The sequence below is a fragment of the Gavialis gangeticus genome, unplaced genomic scaffold, assembly GCF_001723915.1.
Source record: "Gavialis gangeticus isolate Ggan-Ray unplaced genomic scaffold, GavGan_comp1, whole genome shotgun sequence".
Taxonomy (NCBI): domain Eukaryota; kingdom Metazoa; phylum Chordata; order Crocodylia; family Gavialidae; genus Gavialis; species Gavialis gangeticus.
Window position 1 is genome coordinate 6,137,020 of NW_017729031.1, and position 5,720 is coordinate 6,142,739.

Consider the following 5,720-nt stretch of genomic DNA (forward strand, 5'->3'; position numbering starts at 1 on the left):
CGCCCACCCAGCCTCGGCCCGCCTCCCCGGCCCCGCGGAGCGCTGGGAGCTGTAGTCCCGCGCGCTGCCCCGGCGGGACGGCGCGGGCTCGCGCTGCCTGCCCCGGGGCCGAGGGTGGCGGTGCCTCGCCTTTCCCGCTGCGCACGGGCAGGGGCACGGGGAGAGGCAGAAAGGCCGGGACGTGATTGACTCGTGGCCTTATTCCCGCACCTAGCGCCGCGTCAGGGAAGCTACCACAGCTAGAGGCCCCGCGGTTTCCGTATGAATGAAAGCCCCGCGGCTCGCTCCCATCCTGGGGAGTGAGGGGAGATCCTAAGGGGGAGGCAGCACCTTCCCCGGACTCCTGGCGGCCCCAGGCACACTTTTAGTATCGTCCCCCGCTTTGCCCGAGGTAAGGGTAATAATCATCAGACAACAGGAACAAAAATTACTGTTTTCAGGCCCTCTTTCTGAAGGCTGCCCGGTTCATCCAGGCCTGGGTCCGACTCTGGGTAGAGGGCAAATCCCAACCCTGAGCACCTGGCTGGAAATGGCAGGAACGGCCACTATTGCCACCCCCTTTTCTGGATGCCGAGTCAGGCCAGGCCGTTCTTGGCCTGCTCCCTGGTACCACGTCTGTTCTGGGGTCCAGTTGTTGGCAACTACACTGGTGCCCCCACTGGGCTCGCTTGGGGGAGGACGGTGTGTGGATGCCCGGGAGGACTAAAAACAAGACCTGTCAAAGAGCGGATGAGCTCCTTGCAAGTCAAGGACCATCCATACCCAGAGGGGAGAGGGGCGCCACCAGGTCACACTGCCCAAAGAATTACCAATGATGCAAACAACTCAGCTAACCTAGGGTTGTTACAACCCCAACAGTCGTAGCAGCCTCAGGACGGACTCGACTTGACTTTCTGGATGACCCTGTCTTTATGAGACAGGGTCCTATTTGGGGCTAGCAGTTTCCATGATTGAACCTGCCTGGATGGAGGGCTTTTTTGCTGTTGAAGTAATGAGTGAAAAATGAGAGGAGCTGGGGGACAGGGAGGGAGCTCACGTTTCCCATTCGACAAAGAGATTGTGATCTTTCTTTTGTCCACACATCTGTAACGAGGGTACCATGATAGGGTCATACCTGAACCTAAGGGGCCATAACTAAGGTTCCACATTCAGCCTTGCTCTAGTTTTACAATTTTTGAGCCCTAACATGATCTTCTTATATCAAACCTTAAATGTTTGCCATTGTTTCATGTTGAAAATGTTTTCTCAGGTCCAGGGCAAAATAAGGATGTGTATAAGGATGTGATGAAACAGCATCACGACTTGCTGGAATTTCACTGTGCTCTCAAATAGCTATGCTAGGGCTTAGCAAATGTTTGGCCAGTTGCACATTTTAAGAAAAAAACATGTAGAAATACTTATGTTCTAAAGCGGCCTCTATCAAGATGGTTCAAAATGTAGGTTGACATAGAAATCAATGGAGTAAAAACAGGATCTCATCAGATGAAGAACTGCATTATGAAATCAGTACCAGTCAGTGGTAGAATCCTTGTCTACCACACGGGAGACCTGTGTTCAATTCCCAGACACTTATACAGTTACAGCCATGGAGGTACCAAACAGCTGGACTCAGTCTGGTCTTTGGATTCTGGCTTAGTGCCCTAAAGGGAAAGTGGAAGGTCTGGGCAGCCTCCACTTCTCCAAAAAAATCCTGTCCAGGCATATGAAGGTTTGGGTAGCTCTCATGCATACACCATGATCCAGGAGTATCAGTGGTTGCCACCCTTCAGCGGAGACCTGTACAATACGTTTTCTATTGGAACAGAACAGCAAAGGAAGTAGGGACAGGACCTCAGTGCAGGCTTGTGGATTGGAGGTCTAGAATTATACTTTAGATTTTTACCTATTAATTTCAGAAAATTACTTTTGCACTCCAGAAATAAAATAAAGGGCTGAAGAAGGCTTTCTCAGATATCTCTTTGTGTAGCGTACTTCTCTGGATAGCTCTGTTGAAGTCCACAGAACTATGAAAATTCACACCAAGTGAAGAACTAAGGTGTTAACTTCTTAGAGTTAGGATTTTTTTCTCATCTTCCCACAAATTGTCATGAGCTTCTATATTGCTGTCAAAGTGGTAGATAATACTTTGAATAAATGAGACTGGAATTGGGTCTTCCTTTATGTCCTGAGAAGCATCTAAATCTCTCTACTTTTTACACCATGCTGATGACTATGTTACTTAACTGACTCTCTACTTGTGCTTAATAAATAATAAACTTATAATAATAACCAATGTCAATCTTGTCCCCAAATATATTTTCAGTAAAAAATAAGCTTTTACAAGACTGGAATCTAGTTGGAATATTCTTGTGACGTGAAGGAAAATTATAATGGCAATATTAAAGGTAGACATTTCAGTATTGCCTCAGAACCTGAAAATTAATTGACTGCGTAAATCAAATGTTAAACTTTCCGGTCTCTATTAAGTGTCCAGAAGGACAAAAGTGTGCACTATGCATAAGCAACATAGACAATGAAAAATTACCTGCATACTTTAAAAGTCTCTGTTTACTGGGTTTCATGCCGGTTTAATTATATATAATTGAACTCATATATATATGTGAGTTATACATATCCCTAGAACACAGTGAAAATATATACAAAATAAATTGTAGTTTACTGCTGTCTACTTATCCTTGCTAGTCATTCTCACCTAAGCAAGAATTTCCTTATGGCACTACTGTATTTGCATCCATTTGAACTGTTATTTTTCATTCCCTTAAATAAGGAATGCACAGGAACATATACCCAAAAAAGTGAAGATTATGCCCAATTATTCCAGTTAGGCAGTATTTTAATCTGTTTGCTTCAGGGATAGTCAATGTACTTCTGTTAAGAGAATTTAGCTAGGTAATTTACATTAGGTTCTTTAAACAATTACTATCTCTTGCAGTTTCTTTCCTTCCACATTTATGCAATCATGCATGACCCCCTATTTTAACCCTGAAAATTAAGTATATACAGTAAACTAATGGAAGTTATGTCTATGTGTCAAAGAGAAAATAGGCCTGTGTTTATCTTTAGTGCGTGACAATGCTGCAGTAAAAGCACAATTTATAGTTTCTGACATGAAGTAATAATTTTGTTTACATAATATTGTCTGTGGTTTGTTTTTTTAAATCAGTACAAAGCCTTTCTGAAAGATCTGCCTTTTTCTTCTTACTTTGAAATCACTTCTCTCTGGACCATTGCATTCAGATTTATTGCAATTATTATTTGAATTTGTGTAGAGGTGGCCATAAAACTAGGAATGGTGTTACCTAAGCAAAACAATAATTAACATAGAGCAGTGCATTGTCTCTGGAATCATAACAATCAATCTTTTCTCAAAAGCAAACAAACCAAATTTGCATCATCGTTCTGCTCGAGTTTTACTGTCTCTATCTTTTACCATTTTGCATGCCCCTAATGAACTCTCTCTAGTGCTGTGATGTTGAGAACCTATGGTAATCAAACAGATACCTCTAAATGTTGACATCTGCCCATCTGGAGAATTTGCAGAAGCTCATTTAACTGCCATTAGGCACCTTGACCAGACCTGGTTAGAGTACCATTATACTTTAGCTTTTTTATATGCGATGTTTCAGTAAACGCAACTAGATGGACATGGATTTTGTGTCTTCATTTCTAGTCCTTTACAAATAAGCAAGACTTTCCATTGCTTATGTGTAAATTTAAAGTACTGGTATATTTACATCCATTTGAGAATTCATTTTTTTATTCTCAAGAAAGGGGCATAAATGCCTGTAAGAAACACAACTTATGATATAAAATAGCTTATCATCCACTTCAACACCTAACTACTTTTTTGTGTCCGTAATGCCAACCTTAATTCCTCTGTTCTATATTAACATTTGATTATTCCTTCCACAATACATTACTTTTTATGTATCTTTAACATGGCTTATTTGTTCCCTTCATAATGAAGACAACACAGCATAAAACTATTATCACTGCTGTTGCTGTTATAATGTTTATTGCACTTCCCATTATTATTAAGGTATACTGCTTTACCACTTCATGCTGTAGCTATAATTCTGCTGGGTCTTGCACACCTTCCTGCTGAAGGGGCTGATTATGCTGTAAGATTCAAAATTATGACTAAAATTACATACATAATTAAAAGATCTTAGGGACTGACTAAGAAGATTCATAATTTCTTGGCAACTAGTGTAGGAAATTCAGCAAATGCCATGAATTATGCGACACAGTGCTCATTAGTGCTGTTACCTGGTAGTTTGTGCTAGTGAGTGTAAAGTCCAACTCATGTCTTCAAACAGCCTTATTGGTAATTCTTTAAAAATAGGGTACAGTTCTTAATAGCAGTAGTACGCTTAGCACTGAAGATGAGCCAGCTAAATACCTGTAATAGGATGAAGCAGCATGTTTGGCTTTGCAACCAAAGAGACTGTAACTAGCCATGGAAATTAACTTAGAAATTGAAGCAACGTGTGTTATTTCACCTGGGAATAATTTATTATTTACCAAATTTAGGACAATTCTTTTGTTAGAGGCAGAATTTGAAAAAACAACATGGCTTTTGCGTTAAAAATCTAGCAAGATAAAACATGTATTTCTTTTCATATTTTTTAACCACCATTATTGTTTAAATGTTCATTAAACTGTTGAATGAAAAGTAATGATATCTGGCAGAAACACTATTTGACCAAAAAGGCCAAACTCTTATGCTACTTTACACGTCATGCAGTTCCTTCGAGTCTGATGTGGTTACTTGCAGTGTCAGTGGAGACTTTGGGTCAATGTCATGAATTTATTCTGTGCTTAGTTCTACCCCATGCTAGAGTTGTAGTGCTGAAATAAAGAACAGAGCTCTATCAGAGGTGGTGTTCTTCAGCAGCCTGCTCCAAAGGACGCTGAAATCAAGGGGAAATTAAAATTCCATAGAACTCCATAAAGAGAATAAAATTCCTTCAGTGTCTTTAATAAATTGGGCCTGAAAAGCCCAAGGCTGTGTGTAGGAGTTAATAACAATGTTGTTGTCAATAATTAAGCAAATTGTAATTTGCATTTATATGGCTCCTTGTGTCCAAGACTCTCAAAGTTATTTAAAACATTAATTGGTTAATTAAACTTCACAACATTCCTTTAAAATCAATAGGCATTTGTATCCTCACTTTCTAACTAGGCTGAGAGAGCTGAAAGTCTTCTAATGTTGAATTCCTCAGTGTATAGGTGCCAACTTTAGACACATAGGGCGTGTCTACACATGCTAATTTAAGGCACATTAATGGTGCATGTCTACATGTGGGCACCCTTAATGTGCCTAAAAATGGCAATTTTAGACTATTCACACCTAAGTTTGATACCTGCAAAAGCAGGTATCAAATTTAGACACCAATAGCTAAAACACGTTAACTCACATGTAGATGCATTAAGGCGCATTAACTCTGTGTATGAACTGACTTGGGATTAACTTTAGTCCCATGTCAGTCCAGGCACACGGCATTAATGTGCTTTATTAAATTTATGTGCACCTAAATGCACATGCAGACATGCCTGTTACCAAGAGGATTTTTTTTGCCAGAGACCCCAAGGATTGACATAGCAACTCATCCAATTTGGTATCAAGTGAACTTTAATAGTAACCCCTAGACAATATTACAGGTTTTCTCCCCTTTATATGACTTGGCAAGTGGCTTCTTCGACATTTCAGCAGTGAC